At 48.2% G+C, this 22,225-nt stretch overlaps 4 long non-coding RNA genes across 6 annotated transcripts; all 4 read right to left on the reverse strand.

The window, feature by feature from the left end:
- Positions 1–40: 40 nt before the first annotated feature.
- LOC115768431 lies at positions 41–2,832 on the reverse strand. The gene is made up of 7 exons (XR_004018554.1): positions 2,380–2,832; positions 2,167–2,324; positions 1,719–2,108; positions 1,208–1,663; positions 995–1,152; positions 547–936; positions 41–491 (listed from the first exon to the last, which is right to left on the reverse strand). It is a non-coding gene; the product is annotated as an uncharacterized LOC115768431 (long non-coding RNA).
- A 3,838-nt stretch (positions 2,833–6,670) lies between these two features.
- Positions 6,671–10,655, reverse strand: LOC115768424. Of its 2 annotated transcripts, none has more exons than XR_004018546.1 (9): positions 10,577–10,655; positions 10,232–10,512; positions 9,783–10,167; positions 9,528–9,707; positions 9,048–9,322; positions 8,626–8,990; positions 8,219–8,559; positions 7,804–8,135; positions 6,671–7,733 (listed from the first exon to the last, which is right to left on the reverse strand). It is a non-coding gene; the product is annotated as an uncharacterized LOC115768424 (long non-coding RNA). The 2 variants fall into 2 exon arrangements; XR_004018547.1 differs by having other exon boundaries at positions 6,672–7,344.
- Positions 10,656–11,038: 383 nt separating this feature from the next.
- Positions 11,039–14,190, reverse strand: LOC115768429. The gene is made up of 9 exons (XR_004018552.1): positions 13,738–14,190; positions 13,525–13,682; positions 13,077–13,466; positions 12,566–13,021; positions 12,353–12,510; positions 11,905–12,294; positions 11,556–11,849; positions 11,321–11,497; positions 11,039–11,267 (listed from the first exon to the last, which is right to left on the reverse strand). It is a non-coding gene; the product is annotated as an uncharacterized LOC115768429 (long non-coding RNA).
- A 3,997-nt stretch (positions 14,191–18,187) lies between these two features.
- Positions 18,188–22,172, reverse strand: LOC115768425. Of its 2 annotated transcripts, none has more exons than XR_004018548.1 (9): positions 22,094–22,172; positions 21,749–22,029; positions 21,300–21,684; positions 21,045–21,224; positions 20,565–20,839; positions 20,143–20,507; positions 19,736–20,076; positions 19,321–19,652; positions 18,188–19,250 (listed from the first exon to the last, which is right to left on the reverse strand). It is a non-coding gene; the product is annotated as an uncharacterized LOC115768425 (long non-coding RNA). The 2 variants fall into 2 exon arrangements; XR_004018549.1 differs by having other exon boundaries at positions 18,189–18,861.
- Between the last annotated feature and the right edge of the window lie 53 nt (positions 22,173–22,225).

Consider the following 22,225-nt stretch of genomic DNA (forward strand, 5'->3'; position numbering starts at 1 on the left):
TTAAAAGCAAAAAATTGTTTAAAACACATACTTACCAAGAAGATGACATGCTCCACGACGGCCTGCTGGCTAAATACTCAACCTGGAGTGAGCGACAGCTCCGGCACCGCCCTCTCAAACAAAGTGGGCAACAGCTCAGCAGCTCCTGTTGGGCTCCATCTAGCAATCTGAATCGCTACCGGCCTGCTTCCAGGCCATCCATTACTATTGAGCCGATTGAATGCGTTACTGTGACCGCCAAGCCAACTGACATGCAATTACTGGCAAGCTTCGTGGCGAGTGAGAGACGCCAACGGATGTTTCCAAACCATGACACTAAGTGCTGTCCTGCAAATAAAGACGATGCGCCTATGACGGTCGACTGGGCCCAGTACTCAATTTGAGGTGAGCGATTGCTTCGGTATCGCCCAGTCAAACAATTTCTGGCCAAGCTGCGTGGCGTGTGAGAGACGACGCTGGACGCTTCCAAATCACGACGAAAATGCGCTGTCCTGCAACCAAAGGCACATAAATAAAAGCAAAAAATTGTTTAAAATACATACTTACCAAAAGATGACATGCTCCACGACGGCCTGCTGGTCGAATGCCCAATTTAGAGTGGGCGACTGCTTCGGTATCGCCCATTCAAACAATTCCTGGCCAAACTGCATGGCGTGTGAGAGACGCCACTGGATGTTTCCAAACCGCGACGATGATGCGCTGTCCTGCAAGCAAGGTTTGGGAACTCAATTTGGAGTGAGCGACGGCCTCGGCATCGCCCACTCGAACAAGGTATTCAACAGCCCAGCAGCTCCTTGTGGGCTCCATCTAGCATCCTGAACTGCAACCGGCCTGTTTGCGGGCCACCCGGGTCTGCTGACATGCAACTACTGGACGGATTGTGGAGTGTGAGAGACGACAATGAATGTTTCTAAAGCAAGACGCAGAACTGCTGCCCTGCAAATAAAGGCATAAATTAAACAATGTCTAAATAAAGCTTTAAATACATACATACCAAGAAGACGATGCACCCACGACGGTAAATTGGGCCAAATACTCATTTGAAGTGAGCGACTGCTTCGGTATCGCTCATACAAACAATTCCTGGTCAAGCTGCGTGGCGTGTGAGAGACGCCACCAGATATTTCCAAATCACGAAGATGATGCGCTGTCCTGCAACCAAAGGCACATAATTAAAAGCAAAAAATTGTTTAAAACACATACTTACCAAGAAGATGACATGCTCCACGACGGCCTGCTGGCTAAATACTCAACCTGGAGTGAGCGACAGCTCCGGCACCGCCCTCTCAAACAAAGTGGGCAACAGCTCAGCAGCTCCTGTTGGGCTCCATCTAGCAATCTGAATCGCTACCGGCCTGCTTCCAGGCCATCCATTACTATTGAGCCGATTGAATGCGTTACTGTGACCGCCAAGCCAACTGACATGCAATTACTGGCAAGCTTCGTGGCGAGTGAGAGACGCCAACGGATGTTTCCAAACCATGACACTAAGTGCTGTCCTGCAAATAAAGACGATGCGCCTATGACGGTCGACTGGGCCCAGTACTCAATTTGAGGTGAGCGATTGCTTCGGTATCGCCCAGTCAAACAATTTCTGGCCAAGCTGCGTGGCGTGTGAGAGACGACGCTGGACGCTTCCAAATCACGACGAAAATGCGCTGTCCTGCAACCAAAGGCACATAAATAAAAGCAAAAAATTGTTTAAAATACATACTTACCAAAAGATGACATGCTCCACGACGGCCTGCTGGTCGAATGCCCAATTTAGAGTGGGCGACTGCTTCGGTATCGCCCATTCAAACAATTCCTGGCCAAACTGCATGGCGTGTGAGAGACGCCACTGGATGTTTCCAAACCGCGACGATGATGCGCTGTCCTGCAAGCAAGGTTTGGGAACTCAATTTGGAGTGAGCGACGGCCTCGGCATCGCCCACTCGAACAAGGTATTCAACAGCCCAGCAGCTCCTTGTGGGCTCCATCTAGCATCCTGAACTGCAACCGGCCTGTTTGCGGGCCACCCGGGTCTGCTGACATGCAACTACTGGACGGATTGTGGAGTGTGAGAGACGACAATGAATGTTTCTAAAGCAAGACGCAGAACTGCTGCCCTGCAAATAAAGGCATAAATTAAACAATGTCTAAATAAAGCTTTAAATACATACATACCAAGAAGACGATGCACCCACGACGGTAAATTGGGCCAAATACTCATTTGAAGTGAGCGACTGCTTCGGTATCGCTCATACAAACAATTCCTGGTCAAGCTGCGTGGCGTGTGAGAGACGCCACCAGATATTTCCAAATCACGAAGATGATGCGCTGTCCTGCAACCAAAGGCACATAATTAAAAGCAAAAAATTGTTTAAAACACATACTTACCAAGAAGATGACATGCTCCACGACGGCCTGCTGGCTAAATACTCAACCTGGAGTGAGCGACAGCTCCGGCACCGCCCTCTCAAACAAAGTGGGCAACAGCTCAGCAGCTCCTGTTGGGCTCCATCTAGCAATCTGCATCGCTACCGGCCTGCTTCCAGGCCATCCATTACTATTGAGCCGATTGAATGCGTTACTGTGACCGCCAAGCCAACTGACATGCAATTACTGGCAAGCTTCGTGGCGAGTGAGAGACGCCAACGGATGTTTCCAAACCATGACACTAAGTGCTGTCCTGCAAATAAAGACGATGCGCCTATGACGGTCGACTGGGCCCAGTACTCAATTTGAGGTGAGCGATTGCTTCGGTATCGCCCAGTCAAACAATTTCTGGCCAAGCTGCGTGGCGTGTGAGAGACGACGCTGGACGCTTCCAAATCACGACGAAAATGCGCTGTCCTGCAACCAAAGGCACATAAATAAAAGCAAAAATTGTTTTAAAATACATACTTACCAAAAGATGACATGCTCCACGACGGCCTGCTGGCTGAATACCCAACTTGGAGTGGGCGACTGCTCCGGCATCGCCCATACAAACAATTCCTGGTCAAACTGCATGGCGTGTGAGAGACGCCATTAGAAGCTTCCTAACCACAACGATGATGCGCTGTCTTGCAAGCAAAAGCACAAATAAAAAAAATTGTCTACATACTTACCAAGAAGATGATACGCCCCACGATGGCCTCCTGGTTAAATACACAATTTGCAGTGAGCGACGGCATCGGCATCGCCCACTCGAACAAAATATGCAACAGCTCAGCAGCTCCTTGTGGGCTCCACCTAGCACCCTGAACTGCAACCGGCCTGTACTGCGGGCCACCCAATGCGTTGCTGCGGCTGCCAAGCCAGCTGACATGCAATACTCAGATAAGATGATCTGCTCCACGACGATCCACTGAGCCAAACCACTAATTGGCATGAGCGACGGTATAGCCCAGCAGCTTCATGTGGGCTCCCCTCACTTCCTGAATTGCCCGAGTGGCCATCCATCATAAGCGTACCTGCCAGCTGAGTGAGATGCATGACGCGCGATAGCCGCCACAGAGGAAGTTACCACTGTTTTCAATAAGACGCAGGTTCCCACGGCGGATTACTGGGCCAAAACTCAGGAAACGCTGCCATTGATGCTGCTCCTAAAGATGAGTAATGCAGGACGATAAATATCGTTGCAAATAAAAATACCAAAAACGCGTTTAGCCGATAAGTTAATACCGACACGCTGTAACAGGGCTGCAAAATGTTTTGCCCACAAATTATAATACTTCTGTTGCCATTTAAATTTAAAATAAGTTGCTATGTTAAAGTAATGAGTTAAATTAAAAATAAAGACACCGTCAGTATCTTTCTGGCGGGCAAGTGGTTAAGATTAAAAAAGGTTAAGATTAAAAAAAAAAAAAGTTAAGATTAAAAAAAAAAAAAAAAAAAAAAAAAGTAAATGCTGCGCTCAGATGAGGAATACGATTCCTCTGACGCCTCCATAATCTCGGTCGGCTACAACTTCGGTGATATAGCGAGATACGTCATGCCCAGTGCCAGTGAATCTGATAATTCCCAACTTGACAAATTAACGACGGCACCCTTGACCGTGCCAGACGCTACTGCTCACGGTACTACCCGGCGACTCTCCATGGATGCACTTGCTCCAGCCAATTCTAGCCACGATGCTGCCCCATCGGCGGCAGATCCGACGAGAGCAAGCGGTGAGTACATAGTCACACTCCCGTCGCAGTCCAACTCGGACCTGTCCACCAAGCCTATCCGCGGTTCACCCATGGATGTAACGTTTGACACCGAGGATGAAGCCGCCCTTGCTGAAATGGATGCCCCGCTGAGCCCCCTGCAAACGACAGTAATGGAAAAAACCATTTGCCCAAAAATCTTCAAAAAAGAACAAGCAAAGAAAGGGCCGCCAAAACGCGCATCAGACGCCACTAACACCACAAAAAAAGGCGCCAATACATATAAAATCCAAAAGAAAAAAGCGAAAATCACTAACACAATCAAACGCAAAAGTAGCGGCACATTCCCCGCCAAAAGAGAAATAAGAGACACAAAAAGAATGACAAATGCCAACGGAATCGGCACACACACATTACAACAGTGCGCACAGCAAATACACACACAGGGCAAGGAAACTGCTTTATCGACAAGCGCCAATAAAAGCGGCGCACACATACTACAGCAGGAACTAAACGCTGCTTTACAGTCCTCATCTACCAATGCACGCATGAACGCCAACATAACTGGCACTCAGCAACAACAAGCAACACAGCAGAAACCACTACAACAGCCAATACAGAGCCAACAACAAGTTAAACCTTGGAAGCTACTTCTCCAGCAATGGAAAAACAATTCTATGCCTGCGCCAACAGCAACAACTACAACAACCACAACCAGAAGAAACTTGCTGCCATCTTTAATAAAATCGCCGCCAACTCAGACGCTAACAATGACGGCAGAAAATACCAACAACGACAAAGCAACATTGCTACAAAGCTGGCTATCTGGTGTGCCACCACTGCTGCCCAACGAACTACCAAAGCCTCCACTAGTAACGATAAATACCGCCGCCACAACATGGCGATCCCCCCTGAAGAGAAGATGTGTGGACATGGATGAATCTGATGATGATCCCGCTCTCCAGGTGCTACCGCTAACAACGCCCATTTTTAAGAGCGGGTTCGCCATCAAGCTCCACCAGGAGGCACGCCGGCAACAAATGCTCCAAAGTGACGCACAGCAGCAACATGGACAGCAGGCAGAACAGCAAGGGCAATCACAAAATTGTCAGCATTCACAGCCACATCAACAACAGAATCAACAAAAATCGCAACAACATCAGCAATCAAAGGACGAGAGCTCGCAGCAGCAATCGAAAGAGCATCTACCACAGCCACTACAGCAACAGACAATACAAAGCAAGAAAGTGCCCGCACTCTTCTTGCCGATGGTGCCCGCAATTATACCACTACTAGATAAACTGAAAAGCAATCCAGGTGTTGGAAAATTCTCCACAAAGGCAACATCTGGCAGCGGATTACGTGTCCAATGTGAAGATCTGGTCACACACAACGCAATCCTGACCGCCCTGGCTGAAGAAGGCACTCATCTGCATACGCACCAACTACGCAGCGAAAAGGGATATCGCATAATCTTGCGCCATATCCATCACACTACACCCTGTGAATGGATAGCGGCCAAGCTAGAACAATTGGGCTTTGTCGCTCGATTCATCCGAGGCATAAAACACCGGTTTACAGGCAGGCCGCTGAATATATTCGAAATCGAACTGCAGACCAAAGCGGATGGGAGCCATGAAGACATCCTCAACCTGAAAGAGCTGGGGAGCCAATCAGTCGCGGTTGAGCGGCAAGTCAAACCTCGTGATCCAGTGCAGTGCCATCGGTGCCAGGCCTTTGGACACACGAAAAATTACTGCAGGCGGCCTTTCGTCTGCATGAAATGTGCAGGTGAGCACATGTCAACTGCGTGCACCAAACCCAGACAGGTGGAGCCCAAGTGCGCAAATTGCAAGGGCAATCATATAAGCTGCTATAAAGGCTGCCCTGCCTACAAAAACGCACGCAGCAAACTAAGGGCAAACCGAGTCATGGCCGATGATAAACAGCGGCAAGAACGTGAGCAGAGGCAGCAGCCACTGCCAGGAATCCAGCATCCACACCAGATAAAACCAGCACATCAGCAGTCAAGAGCATTAAAACAGCCAGGAGTCGCTAAGCTATCCTACAGTCAGGTCGTGCGTAACGGCAACGCTGCCGGTCGCGTACGAAACCCGGCCGAAATACACTTGGCCACTTTCCAGCAGCAACTACGATTGGAACAACAGCAAAATCAACTACCAAATCCTCCCATGAGGGAACAGCAGATCTCAGCAACAAACAATGCCAGTACACCGAATTCAGCTGAAAGATCCACCAACATGTCCCACAGCCGGCTTGTGTCCACAATCCGCAAACATAACCCGAAAAGAAAGCTTTTAGGAACACTTCAGCGGCCACTTCGCAGACGGCAGAATCAACAACAACATCGTTCGAACAATTCCAGGAAGCCAGCAACATCATCAATTAACAAGCCAGCTACTCCAACCAATCGTGACAAGTTCACGCACGGCCAAGTCGACTATAGTGCTCCCTTGCGCAATTCGTTTGGAAGTCATTTGGCCACTCCACAGCAGCATCAATGGGATGAACAGCAGCAGCAGGCAGGACACCAATCATCAATGTCCAAAAGCACTATACTCCAGACATTAGAACAAAACATGGCAATGTTTAGTCGCATGGAAAAAAGAATAGACACTCTATTAAATGTCCTTGTGCAATTCATTACCATCCATAATGAAAACAATACAACAAACACCAATAATCATGTGTTCCCAAACATAGCCCATCAACAAACAGACAGCAAAGCAGCCCAAATGGACTGCTCTAGGGAAGCTGCCATCGCCAATGACGTCACTAAATATGTATAGTCGTACTCACAGCAGTACCGACTCTCAATTGACCATAGCCACTACTTCCTCAGCTGAAAATGTCCACAACAGTGCGCCAATTAGTACAGCAAATCCACATGTGACCATCCACAGGAGCGGCCAGAATAGCAACCCACTTAAAATTGCTTTCTGGAATGCATGTGGTATAGGCAACAAAATGACAGAGCTAGAGCTGTACATGCGACGCGAGTCCATCCAAATTATGATGGTCATCGAAACTCGGGTTCCATCTGACGCCAGCATACTAAGCATGGACGGCTACCACACATACAGTACAACCAATCCACACACGTATCGGAGAGGTGGAGTCGCTATCTTTGTACGAAACGACATTAGACATGCCGCCCTTCATCCAATGTCCGAGAACTTCCTCCAGATTATGCCTGTTGCCTTACTTCCTGAAAATGAGAATAAAAGGGAAATAATTATAATTGCGCCAATATACTGCCCCCCAGTGTTCAAATGGTCAGTCGAACACTTCACAAAACTGTTCAGACATTTTGACAAAATCACAGAACTGGCTTCATCTAACTTTCTCCTCTGCGGTGACTGGAATGCCCAGCACTCATGGTGGGGAAACCCGCGCGCCTGTCACAGAGGCAAAGCGCTCTTCGAAGCAATTCACACGCAAAGTCGATATAATGTTCTGGCCACCGGCGGAGCAACGCACTACCCGTACGATAGGAGGAAAAGACCATCAGCAATTGACCTCGCAGTCTACGGTGGGCTAGATAGCAATCGACTTCGAATCCACTCCTCTACGGACCTGGACTCGGACCACCTGCCCCTAAGAGTTGATCTGATCACTAACAAAAATCGAATCTTTACAACTCATACTGGAAATCACAGACTGCTACCTAATGGAGCCAATACGCATCGTTTTCAGGAGCTTCTTGACCAGCAAATCCACTTAAACACCGAGATCCGCAGTGGCCTGGACATCGACGATGCAGTGAACATCTTCGTACGCAACGTTCAAATAGCGGCAGATGCAGCAGCACACAGGCAGATAGGAAACCAGCTTAGCCACCGGGCCCACCGCAGGCACGATCTTGAACTGGACGAGCCAACCAGAAGACTATTATCGGAGAAACAGAGATGCAAGCAGATTTTAATGGCGACACGAACTCCAGAGGCAAGGCAACAATATAGGTCTGCACAAAATAAGTTGAAGAAGGCACTAATCCAGCTGAAAAACAAGAATATTAATAAAATGCTTGTGGACATTGACACCCATGATCGATACGCTATGCAAAAGCTTTGGAGACTTACCAACAAGCTTAAAAAACAGCCGCAGCCCAATTGGCCAATAAAAACAATACAGGCTAATGTTGGCAATGGGGGCGCGAGGCGTGCGACAAATCCAAACGTAATATGGACGAAAACTACTGCCGAAAAAGCGGAGGCTTTCGTCGCCCACCTTGAAGAAAGATTCAGTCCAAATTTCTCTAATTCGTCTGAGGAGCGTGCAGAAATTCGTCAGGAATGGAGACAACTGAAGCAGCAGAAACTCCAGCAGCAACAAACAGACCAGGAGCTACAGCAGACTATTAGGCCAATCACGCTCAATGAACTAAAGCTAGAAATTGATGCACTAGTGGTAACGAAGTCGCCTGGAGAAGATAAAATAGATAACAGAATTATCCAACTTTTACCGCAAAAAGCGCTGCTATACTTACTGCTAATCTACAACTCTAGCCTAAGGTTAGGGCATTTCCCAAGCAAATGGAAACACGCTGGCATAACTATGATTCCCAAGCCTGGTAAAAGCACAGCTGAAGCAACATCATATCGTCCAATCAGCCTCTTATCGGGCCTATCAAAGATCTTCGAGAAGCTCTTAATGTCAAGGCTCTTCGAAGTCCAGGATTTTGCCAGGGCAATGCCAAGCCATCAATTTGGCTTCAGGCGAGAACACGGCACTGAGCAGCAACTGGCCCGCGTTACGCAATTTATATTACGCGCATACGAAGAGCGACATTTCTGCTCAGCGGTCTATATAGATATCTCGGAAGCCTTTGACCGCGTGTGGCATGACGGCCTGCTGAACAAGTTAATAAAATTGTTACCATTAAACCTTTATACGATACTTGAAAATTACCTATGCGAGCGCACCTTCGTAGTAAACTGCAACGACGGTGTCAAATCTAGAACAGGTCGAGTTGCTGCCGGCGTGCCCCAGGGCAGTGTGCTGGGCCCAATTCTGTACACAATTTACTCGTCGGATATGCCCCTCCCATCGCTCATGAGACGCACATACTTTGCGCCCAGCCAAAATCAAATGCTGTTATCAACATACGCCGACGATACAGTGATCATGTGTGCCTCTGCGCTTCCCTCGGGGGCTGTCGGACAGAACGAGGAATACCTTCGCCACTTCACAAAATGGGCGAAAAAATGGTCCATTAGTATCAACGCTAACAAAACAGGCCATGTGCTCTACACACTGAGAAATCTAGCTCAAACAGATAGAGAACGGTCACCACTACTAAATGGGCAAAGGATACCAAGCAAAACCTCACAGACATACCTGGGAATCATACTGGACCGGAAACTCACCCTCAAACCACATGTCACTCACCTAAGTAACAAGCTGAGAGCAAGAGCATCCAAACTGATGTGGCTCCTTGGTCCCAACAGCAGACTGGCAAAGGACTGCAAAGCGGTACTCATCAAGCAGCTCATCATACCAATCTGGCAATACGGTCTCCCTGTCTGGGGGGCGCTCACATCGGACACACAGTTACAACGAATTCAGCGACTGCAAAATAAAATAATAAGAAAATCAGTTAATGCATCCTGGTACACCAGAAACGCAACAATACGGAGTACATACTGCCTTAAAACTGTTGACGAAGTCTTTCACTTGGCAAGTGACCGCTTTGCAAACTCGTTGGTCAGACATGCAAACCCTGAGGCACGAAACCTGCTAGAGCACCCATTTGAGCCACAGCGCCTACTGAGGCCCCGCTACATGCAGCAATTACAACAACACATACGACCGCTTCAGAATCATCATGGACCGCAACAGCGCCAAGCACAGCCACCGCACACACAGCACACTGCTCACCAAGCACAACAAGCACAACAAAGGATGCAATTTAGAGAGCAGCTTCCAACACTCCTCCGGCTTCAAGAAGAAGAGCTAGAGAGGCGAGAAAATGAGAGATTGGCCGAAATCCAGGCAAGGCAACAGATCCAGCAACCTAATCGGCCGCCTCCTAGAAGATTCGGGGAGTCAATAATAAATGCGTTAAGAAGAATGTATAGAAGCGGAGAAATCACCCGTGAAGAGGTAGTGGCAGATATTCAAGGCCAACCCCCAACAATCCAGCGATTAATCCTACCAGACTATGTGGACGAGAGGCAGCAGGATCATCAAACACAGCAAGCTCTGCCAATGCAGATGCAACAGGCACCATCAACGCAGCAACAACAGCAGCTAACTACGCCAACTCAGGAGTCAGTGAATCCGCAGTTGCAACCGCAGCTACAGCAGCCGCAACTCCAACAAACTCAGCTAACGACGACTGTCATCCAGGCCAGGCACCAACTCCAGCAAATACCTAGAAGATTTGGGGAGTTAAGAATAAATGCGTTAAGAAGAATGTATAGAAGCGGACAAGTTACCCGTGAAGAGCTAGTGGCTAACATCCAAGGCCAACCTCCAACAATCCAGCGATTAATCCTACCAGACTATGTGGACGAGAGGCAGCAGAATCATCAACCACAGCGTACTCTGCCAATGCAGATACAACAGGCACTATCAACGCAGCAACAACAGCAGCTAACTACGCCAACTCAGGAGTCAGTGAATCCGCAGTTGCAACCGCAGCTACAGCAGCCGCAACTCCAACAAACTCAGCTAACGACGACTGTCATCCAGGCCAGGCACCAACTCCAGCAAATACCTAGAAGATTTGGGGAGTTAAGAATAAATGCGTTAAGAAGAATGTATAGAAGCGGACAAATTACACGTGAAGAGCTAGTGGCTAACATCCAAGGCCAACCCCCAACAATCCAGCGATTAATCCTACCAGACTATGTGGACGAGAGGCAGCGGAATCATCAAACACAGCATACTCTGCCAATGCAGACTCAACAGGCATCAGTAACGCCACAACAGCAGCTAACGACATCACCTCAGGGGACAGGAAACCTGCAATCGCTGACGCAACCACAGCAGCCGCAACTACAACACACCCAGATAAATACAGCCATCAGCCACGAAACACTCCTGGAGCATGGCCTCCAGAGAGTCCGGTTAACATTGGAACGCGTTCTAAATGAAGACATGGAAGTCGCAAGCTCCCAAGATGATCTGCTGGGTCAAATAATTAGTTTGGAATGAGCAACGGCATTGGCAGCGTCTACCAAAACAAATATGAAATAGCTCAACTGCTCCTTGTGGGCTCCATCCAACATCCTGACTCATAACGGAACCGATTTAATACTTTGCCGCCAAGTCAGCTGACATGCAATTCCTCGACAAATTGTGGAGTCTGAGAGACGCCAATAGATGTTTCCAAACCACGACACAGAAGTGCTGACCTGCAAACAAAGGCACAAATTAAACACTGTTTAAACAAAGCTTTAAATGCATACACACCAAGAACACGATGCGCCCACGACGGCCAACTGGGCCAAATTCTCAATTTGGAGTGAGCGAGTGCCTCGGCATCGCCCACTCAAACAAAATATGCAACAGCTCAGCAGCTCTTTGTGGGCTCATCCAGCATCCTGAAACGCAAACAGCCTGCTTGCATGCCATCAAGTACAACGGAGCCGATTTAATACGCTGCTGTGACTACCAAGTCGACTGATATGTAAATTCTGGACAAGCTGCGTGGCGTGTGAGAGACGCCACCAGATATTTCCAAATCACGAATGATGATGCGCTGTCCTGCAACCAAAGGCACATAAATAAAAGCAAAAAATTGTTTAAAATACATACTTACCAAAAGATGACATGCTCCACGACGGCCTGCTGGTCGAATGCCCAATTTAGAGTGGGCGACTGCTTCGGTATCGCCCATTCAAACAATTCCTGGCCAAACTGCATGGCGTGTGAGAGACGCCACTGGATGTTTCCAAACCGCGACGATGATGCGCTGTCCTGCAAGCAAGGTTTGGGAACTCAATTTGGAGTGAGCGACGGCCTCGGCATCGCCCACTCGAACAAGGTATTCAACAGCCCAGCAGCTCCTTGTGGGCTCCATCTAGCATCCTGAACTGCAACCGGCCTGTTTGCGGGCCACCCGGGTCTGCTGACATGCAACTACTGGACGGATTGTGGAGTGTGAGAGACGACAATGAATGTTTCTAAAGCAAGACGCAGAACTGCTGCCCTGCAAATAAAGGCATAAATTAAACAATGTCTAAATAAAGCTTTAAATACATACATACCAAGAAGACGATGCACCCACGACGGTAAATTGGGCCAAATACTCATTTGAAGTGAGCGACTGCTTCGGTATCGCTCATACAAACAATTCCTGGTCAAGCTGCGTGGCGTGTGAGAGACGCCACCAGATATTTCCAAATCACGAAGATGATGCGCTGTCCTGCAACCAAAGGCACATAATTAAAAGCAAAAAATTGTTTAAAACACATACTTACCAAGAAGATGACATGCTCCACGACGGCCTGCTGGCTAAATACTCAACCTGGAGTGAGCGACAGCTCCGGCACCGCCCTCTCAAACAAAGTGGGCAACAGCTCAGCAGCTCCTGTTGGGCTCCATCTAGCAATCTGAATCGCTACCGGCCTGCTTCCAGGCCATCCATTACTATTGAGCCGATTGAATGCGTTACTGTGACCGCCAAGCCAACTGACATGCAATTACTGGCAAGCTTCGTGGCGAGTGAGAGACGCCAACGGATGTTTCCAAACCATGACACTAAGTGCTGTCCTGCAAATAAAGACGATGCGCCTATGACGGTCGACTGGGCCCAGTACTCAATTTGAGGTGAGCGATTGCTTCGGTATCGCCCAGTCAAACAATTTCTGGCCAAGCTGCGTGGCGTGTGAGAGACGACGCTGGACGCTTCCAAATCACGACGAAAATGCGCTGTCCTGCAACCAAAGGCACATAAATAAAAGCAAAAAATTGTTTAAAATACATACTTACCAAAAGATGACATGCTCCACGACGGCCTGCTGGTCGAATGCCCAATTTAGAGTGGGCGACTGCTTCGGTATCGCCCATTCAAACAATTCCTGGCCAAACTGCATGGCGTGTGAGAGACGCCACTGGATGTTTCCAAACCGCGACGATGATGCGCTGTCCTGCAAGCAAGGTTTGGGAACTCAATTTGGAGTGAGCGACGGCCTCGGCATCGCCCACTCGAACAAGGTATTCAACAGCCCAGCAGCTCCTTGTGGGCTCCATCTAGCATCCTGAACTGCAACCGGCCTGTTTGCGGGCCACCCGGGTCTGCTGACATGCAACTACTGGACGGATTGTGGAGTGTGAGAGACGACAATGAATGTTTCTAAAGCAAGACGCAGAACTGCTGCCCTGCAAATAAAGGCATAAATTAAACAATGTCTAAATAAAGCTTTAAATACATACATACCAAGAAGACGATGCACCCACGACGGTAAATTGGGCCAAATACTCATTTGAAGTGAGCGACTGCTTCGGTATCGCTCATACAAACAATTCCTGGTCAAGCTGCGTGGCGTGTGAGAGACGCCACCAGATATTTCCAAATCACGAAGATGATGCGCTGTCCTGCAACCAAAGGCACATAATTAAAAGCAAAAAATTGTTTAAAACACATACTTACCAAGAAGATGACATGCTCCACGACGGCCTGCTGGCTAAATACTCAACCTGGAGTGAGCGACAGCTCCGGCACCGCCCTCTCAAACAAAGTGGGCAACAGCTCAGCAGCTCCTGTTGGGCTCCATCTAGCAATCTGAATCGCTACCGGCCTGCTTCCAGGCCATCCATTACTATTGAGCCGATTGAATGCGTTACTGTGACCGCCAAGCCAACTGACATGCAATTACTGGCAAGCTTCGTGGCGAGTGAGAGACGCCAACGGATGTTTCCAAACCATGACACTAAGTGCTGTCCTGCAAATAAAGACGATGCGCCTATGACGGTCGACTGGGCCCAGTACTCAATTTGAGGTGAGCGATTGCTTCGGTATCGCCCAGTCAAACAATTTCTGGCCAAGCTGCGTGGCGTGTGAGAGACGACGCTGGACGCTTCCAAATCACGACGAAAATGCGCTGTCCTGCAACCAAAGGCACATAAATAAAAGCAAAAATTGTTTTAAAATACATACTTACCAAAAGATGACATGCTCCACGACGGCCTGCTGGCTGAATACCCAACTTGGAGTGGGCGACTGCTCCGGCATCGCCCATACAAACAATTCCTGGTCAAACTGCATGGCGTGTGAGAGACGCCATTAGAAGCTTCCTAACCACAACGATGATGCGCTGTCTTGCAAGCAAAAGCACAAATAAAAAAAATTGTCTACATACTTACCAAGAAGATGATACGCCCCACGATGGCCTCCTGGTTAAATACACAATTTGCAGTGAGCGACGGCATCGGCATCGCCCACTCGAACAAAATATGCAACAGCTCAGCAGCTCCTTGTGGGCTCCACCTAGCACCCTGAACTGCAACCGGCCTGTACTGCGGGCCACCCAATGCGTTGCTGCGGCTGCCAAGCCAGCTGACATGCAATACTCAGATAAGATGATCTGCTCCACGACGATCCACTGAGCCAAACCACTAATTGGCATGAGCGACGGTATAGCCCAGCAGCTTCATGTGGGCTCCCCTCACTTCCTGAATTGCCCGAGTGGCCATCCATCATAAGCGTACCTGCCAGCTGAGTGAGATGCATGACGCGCGATAGCCGCCACAGAGGAAGTTACCACTGTTTTCAATAAGACGCAGGTTCCCACGGCGGATTACTGGGCCAAAACTCAGGAAACGCTGCCATTGATGCTGCTCCTAAAGATGAGTAATGCAGGACGATAAATATCGTTGCAAATAAAAATACCAAAAACGCGTTTAGCCGATAAGTTAATACCGACACGCTGTAACAGGGCTGCAAAATGTTTTGCCCACAAATTATAATACTTCTGTTGCCATTTAAATTTAAAATAAGTTGCTATGTTAAAGTAATGAGTTAAATTAAAAATAAAGACACCGTCAGTATCTTTCTGGCGGGCAAGTGGTTAAGATTAAAAAAAAAACGCTGTAACAGGGCTGCAAAATGTTTTGCCCACAAATTATAATACTTCTGTTGCCATTTAAATTTAAAATAAGTTGCTATGTTAAAGTAATGAGTTAAATTAAAAATAAAGACACCGTCAGTATCTTTCTGGCGGGCAAGTGGTTAAGATTAAAAAAGGTTAAGATTAAAAAAAAAAAAGTTAAGATTAAAAAAAAAAAAAAAAAAAAAAAAGTAAATGCTGCGCTCAGATGAGGAATACGATTCCTCTGACGCCTCCATAATCTCGGTCGGCTACAACTTCGGTGATATAGCGAGATACGTCATGCCCAGTGCCAGTGAATCTGATAATTCCCAACTTGACAAATTAACGACGGCACCCTTGACCGTGCCAGACGCTACTGCTCACGGTACTACCCGGCGACTCTCCATGGATGCACTTGCTCCAGCCAATTCTAGCCACGATGCTGCCCCATCGGCGGCAGATCCGACGAGAGCAAGCGGTGAGTACATAGTCACACTCCCGTCGCAGTCCAACTCGGACCTGTCCACCAAGCCTATCCGCGGTTCACCCATGGATGTAACGTTTGACACCGAGGATGAAGCCGCCCTTGCTGAAATGGATGCCCCGCTGAGCCCCCTGCAAACGACAGTAATGGAAAAAACCATTTGCCCAAAAATCTTCAAAAAAGAACAAGCAAAGAAAGGGCCGCCAAAACGCGCATCAGACGCCACTAACACCACAAAAAAAGGCGCCAATACATATAAAATCCAAAAGAAAAAAGCGAAAATCACTAACACAATCAAACGCAAAAGTAGCGGCACATTCCCCGCCAAAAGAGAAATAAGAGACACAAAAAGAATGACAAATGCCAACGGAATCGGCACACACACACTACAACAGTGCGCACAGCAAATACACACACAGGGCAAGGAAACTGCTTTATCGACAAGCGCCAATAAAAGCGGCGCACACATACTACAGCAGGAACTAAACGCTGCTTTACAGTCCTCATCTACCAATGCACGCATGAACGCCAACATAACTGGCACTCAGCAACAACAAGCAACACAGCAGAAACCACTACAACAGCCAATACAGAGCCAACAACAAGTTAAACCTTGGAAGCTACTTCTCCAGCAATGGAAAAACAATTCTATGCCTGCGCCAACAGCAACAACTACAACAACCACAACCAGAAGAAACTTGCTGCCATCTTTAATAAAATCGCCGCCAACTCAGACGCTAACAATGACGGCAGAAAATACCAACAACGACAAAGCAACATTGCTACAAAGCTGGCTATCTGGTGTGCCACCACTGCTGCCCAACGAACTACCAAAGCCTCCACTAGTAACGATAAATACCGCCGCCACAACATGGCGATCCCCCCTGAAGAGAAGATGTGTGGACATGGATGAATCTGATGATGATCCCGCTCTCCAGGTGCTACCGCTAACAACGCCCATTTTTAAGAGCGGGTTCGCCATCAAGCTCCACCAGGAGGCACGCCGGCAACAAATGCTCCAAAGTGACGCACAGCAGCAACATGGACAGCAGGCAGAACAGCAAGGGCAATCACAAAATTGTCAGCATTCACAGCCACATCAACAACAGAATCAACAAAAATCGCAACAACATCAGCAATCAAAGGACGAGAGCTCGCAGCAGCAATCGAAAGAGCATCTACCACAGCCACTACAGCAACAGACAATACAAAGCAAGAAAGTGCCCGCACTCTTCTTGCCGATGGTGCCCGCAATTATACCACTACTAGATAAACTGAAAAGCAATCCAGGTGTTGGAAAATTCTCCACAAAGGCAACATCTGGCAGCGGATTACGTGTCCAATGTGAAGATCTGGTCACACACAACGCAATCCTGACCGCCCTGGCTGAAGAAGGCACTCATCTGCATACGCACCAACTACGCAGCGAAAAGGGATATCGCATAATCTTGCGCCATATCCATCACACTACACCCTGTGAATGGATAGCGGCCAAGCTAGAACAATTGGGCTTTGTCGCTCGATTCATCCGAGGCATAAAACACCGGTTTACAGGCAGGCCGCTGAATATATTCGAAATCGAACTGCAGACCAAAGCGGATGGGAGCCATGAAGACATCCTCAACCTGAAAGAGCTGGGGAGCCAATCAGTCGCGGTTGAGCGGCAAGTCAAACCTCGTGATCCAGTGCAGTGCCATCGGTGCCAGGCCTTTGGACACACGAAAAATTACTGCAGGCGGCCTTTCGTCTGCATGAAATGTGCAGGTGAGCACATGTCAACTGCGTGCACCAAACCCAGACAGGTGGAGCCCAAGTGCGCAAATTGCAAGGGCAATCATATAAGCTGCTATAAAGGCTGCCCTGCCTACAAAAACGCACGCAGCAAACTAAGGGCAAACCGAGTCATGGCCGATGATAAACAGCGGCAAGAACGTGAGCAGAGGCAGCAGCCACTGCCAGGAATCCAGCATCCACACCAGATAAAACCAGCACATCAGCAGTCAAGAGCATTAAAACAGCCAGGAGTCGCTAAGCTATCCTACAGTCAGGTCGTGCGTAACGGCAACGCTGCCGGTCGCGTACGAAACCCGGCCGAAATACACTTGGCCACTTTCCAGCAGCAACTACGATTGGAACAACAGCAAAATCAACTACCAAATCCTCCCATGAGGGAACAGCAGATCTCAGCAACAAACAATGCCAGTACACCGAATTCAGCTGAAAGATCCACCAACATGTCCCACAGCCGGCTTGTGTCCACAATCCGCAAACATAACCCGAAAAGAAAGCTTTTAGGAACACTTCAGCGGCCACTTCGCAGACGGCAGAATCAACAACAACATCGTTCGAACAATTCCAGGAAGCCAGCAACATCATCAATTAACAAGCCAGCTACTCCAACCAATCGTGACAAGTTCACGCACGGCCAAGTCGACTATAGTGCTCCCTTGCGCAATTCGTTTGGAAGTCATTTGGCCACTCCACAGCAGCATCAATGGGATGAACAGCAGCAGCAGGCAGGACACCAATCATCAATGTCCAAAAGCACTATACTCCAGACATTAGAACAAAACATGGCAATGTTTAGTCGCATGGAAAAAAGAATAGACACTCTATTAAATGTCCTTGTGCAATTCATTACCATCCATAATGAAAACAATACAACAAACACCAATAATCATGTGTTCCCAAACATAGCCCATCAACAAACAGACAGCAAAGCAGCCCAAATGGACTGCTCTAGGGAAGCTGCCATCGCCAATGACGTCACTAAATATGTATAGTCGTACTCACAGCAGTACCGACTCTCAATTGACCATAGCCACTACTTCCTCAGCTGAAAATGTCCACAACAGTGCGCCAATTAGTACAGCAAATCCACATGTGACCATCCACAGGAGCGGCCAGAATAGCAACCCACTTAAAATTGCTTTCTGGAATGCATGTGGTATAGGCAACAAAATGACAGAGCTAGAGCTGTACATGCGACGCGAGTCCATCCAAATTATGATGGTCATCGAAACTCGGGTTCCATCTGACGCCAGCATACTAAGCATGGACGGCTACCACACATACAGTACAACCAATCCACACACGTATCGGAGAGGTGGAGTCGCTATCTTTGTACGAAACGACATTAGACATGCCGCCCTTCATCCAATGTCCGAGAACTTCCTCCAGATTATGCCTGTTGCCTTACTTCCTGAAAATGAGAATAAAAGGGAAATAATTATAATTGCGCCAATATACTGCCCCCCAGTGTTCAAATGGTCAGTCGAACACTTCACAAAACTGTTCAGACATTTTGACAAAATCACAGAACTGGCTTCATCTAACTTTCTCCTCTGCGGTGACTGGAATGCCCAGCACTCATGGTGGGGAAACCCGCGCGCCTGTCACAGAGGCAAAGCGCTCTTCGAAGCAATTCACACGCAAAGTCGATATAATGTTCTGGCCACCGGCGGAGCAACGCACTACCCGTACGATAGGAGGAAAAGACCATCAGCAATTGACCTCGCAGTCTACGGTGGGCTAGATAGCAATCGACTTCGAATCCACTCCTCTACGGACCTGGACTCGGACCACCTGCCCCTAAGAGTTGATCTGATCACTAACAAAAATCGAATCTTTACAACTCATACTGGAAATCACAGACTGCTACCTAATGGAGCCAATACGCATCGTTTTCAGGAGCTTCTTGACCAGCAAATCCACTTAAACACCGAGATCCGCAGTGGCCTGGACATCGACGATGCAGTGAACATCTTCGTACGCAACGTTCAAATAGCGGCAGATGCAGCAGCACACAGGCAGATAGGAAACCAGCTTAGCCACCGGGCCCACCGCAGGCACGATCTTGAACTGGACGAGCCAACCAGAAGACTATTATCGGAGAAACAGAGATGCAAGCAGATTTTAATGGCGACACGAACTCCAGAGGCAAGGCAACAATATAGGTCTGCACAAAATAAGTTGAAGAAGGCACTAATCCAGCTGAAAAACAAGAATATTAATAAAATGCTTGTGGACATTGACACCCATGATCGATACGCTATGCAAAAGCTTTGGAGACTTACCAACAAGCTTAAAAAACAGCCGCAGCCCAATTGGCCAATAAAAACAATACAGGCTAATGTTGGCAATGGGGGCGCGAGGCGTGCGACAAATCCAAACGTAATATGGACGAAAACTACTGCCGAAAAAGCGGAGGCTTTCGTCGCCCACCTTGAAGAAAGATTCAGTCCAAATTTCTCTAATTCGTCTGAGGAGCGTGCAGAAATTCGTCAGGAATGGAGACAACTGAAGCAGCAGAAACTCCAGCAGCAACAAACAGACCAGGAGCTACAGCAGACTATTAGGCCAATCACGCTCAATGAACTAAAGCTAGAAATTGATGCACTAGTGGTAACGAAGTCGCCTGGAGAAGATAAAATAGATAACAGAATTATCCAACTTTTACCGCAAAAAGCGCTGCTATACTTACTGCTAATCTACAACTCTAGCCTAAGGTTAGGGCATTTCCCAAGCAAATGGAAACACGCTGGCATAACTATGATTCCCAAGCCTGGTAAAAGCACAGCTGAAGCAACATCATATCGTCCAATCAGCCTCTTATCGGGCCTATCAAAGATCTTCGAGAAGCTCTTAATGTCAAGGCTCTTCGAAGTCCAGGATTTTGCCAGGGCAATGCCAAGCCATCAATTTGGCTTCAGGCGAGAACACGGCACTGAGCAGCAACTGGCCCGCGTTACGCAATTTATATTACGCGCATACGAAGAGCGACATTTCTGCTCAGCGGTCTATATAGATATCTCGGAAGCCTTTGACCGCGTGTGGCATGACGGCCTGCTGAACAAGTTAATAAAATTGTTACCATTAAACCTTTATACGATACTTGAAAATTACCTATGCGAGCGCACCTTCGTAGTAAACTGCAACGACGGTGTCAAATCTAGAACAGGTCGAGTTGCTGCCGGCGTGCCCCAGGGCAGTGTGCTGGGCCCAATTCTGTACACAATTTACTCGTCGGATATGCCCCTCCCATCGCTCATGAGACGCACATACTTTGCGCCCAGCCAAAATCAAATGCTGTTATCAACATACGCCGACGATACAGTGATCATGTGTGCCTCTGCGCTTCCCTCGGGGGCTGTCGGACAGAACGAGGAATACCTTCGCCACTTCACAAAATGGGCGAAAAAATGGTCCATTAGTATCAACGCTAACAAAACAGGCCATGTGCTCTACACACTGAGAAATCTAGCTCAAACAGATAGAGAACGGTCACCACTACTAAATGGGCAAAGGATACCAAGCAAAACCTCACAGACATACCTGGGAATCATACTGGACCGGAAACTCACCCTCAAACCACATGTCACTCACCTAAGTAACAAGCTGAGAGCAAGAGCATCCAAACTGATGTGGCTCCTTGGTCCCAACAGCAGACTGGCAAAGGACTGCAAAGCGGTACTCATCAAGCAGCTCATCATACCAATCTGGCAATACGGTCTCCCTGTCTGGGGGGCGCTCACATCGGACACACAGTTACAACGAATTCAGCGACTGCAAAATAAAATAATAAGAAAATCAGTTAATGCATCCTGGTACACCAGAAACGCAACAATACGGAGTACATACTGCCTTAAAACTGTTGACGAAGTCTTTCACTTGGCAAGTGACCGCTTTGCAAACTCGTTGGTCAGACATGCAAACCCTGAGGCACGAAACCTGCTAGAGCACCCATTTGAGCCACAGCGCCTACTGAGGCCCCGCTACATGCAGCAATTACAACAACACATACGACCGCTTCAGAATCATCATGGACCGCAACAGCGCCAAGCACAGCCACCGCACACACAGCACACTGCTCACCAAGCACAACAAGCACAACAAAGGATGCAATTTAGAGAGCAGCTTCCAACACTCCTCCGGCTTCAAGAAGAAGAGCTAGAGAGGCGAGAAAATGAGAGATTGGCCGAAATCCAGGCAAGGCAACAGATCCAGCAACCTAATCGGCCGCCTCCTAGAAGATTCGGGGAGTCAATAATAAATGCGTTAAGAAGAATGTATAGAAGCGGAGAAATCACCCGTGAAGAGGTAGTGGCAGATATTCAAGGCCAACCCCCAACAATCCAGCGATTAATCCTACCAGACTATGTGGACGAGAGGCAGCAGGATCATCAAACACAGCAAGCTCTGCCAATGCAGATGCAACAGGCACCATCAACGCAGCAACAACAGCAGCTAACTACGCCAACTCAGGAGTCAGTGAATCCGCAGTTGCAACCGCAGCTACAGCAGCCGCAACTCCAACAAACTCAGCTAACGACGACTGTCATCCAGGCCAGGCACCAACTCCAGCAAATACCTAGAAGATTTGGGGAGTTAAGAATAAATGCGTTAAGAAGAATGTATAGAAGCGGACAAGTTACCCGTGAAGAGCTAGTGGCTAACATCCAAGGCCAACCTCCAACAATCCAGCGATTAATCCTACCAGACTATGTGGACGAGAGGCAGCAGAATCATCAACCACAGCGTACTCTGCCAATGCAGATACAACAGGC

The sequence above is a fragment of the Drosophila novamexicana genome, unplaced genomic scaffold (assembly GCF_003285875.2).
Source record: "Drosophila novamexicana strain 15010-1031.04,08,12 unplaced genomic scaffold, DnovRS2.1 tig00001768-arrow-arrow-pilon, whole genome shotgun sequence".
Lineage (NCBI taxonomy): Eukaryota > Metazoa > Arthropoda > Insecta > Diptera > Drosophilidae > Drosophila > Drosophila novamexicana.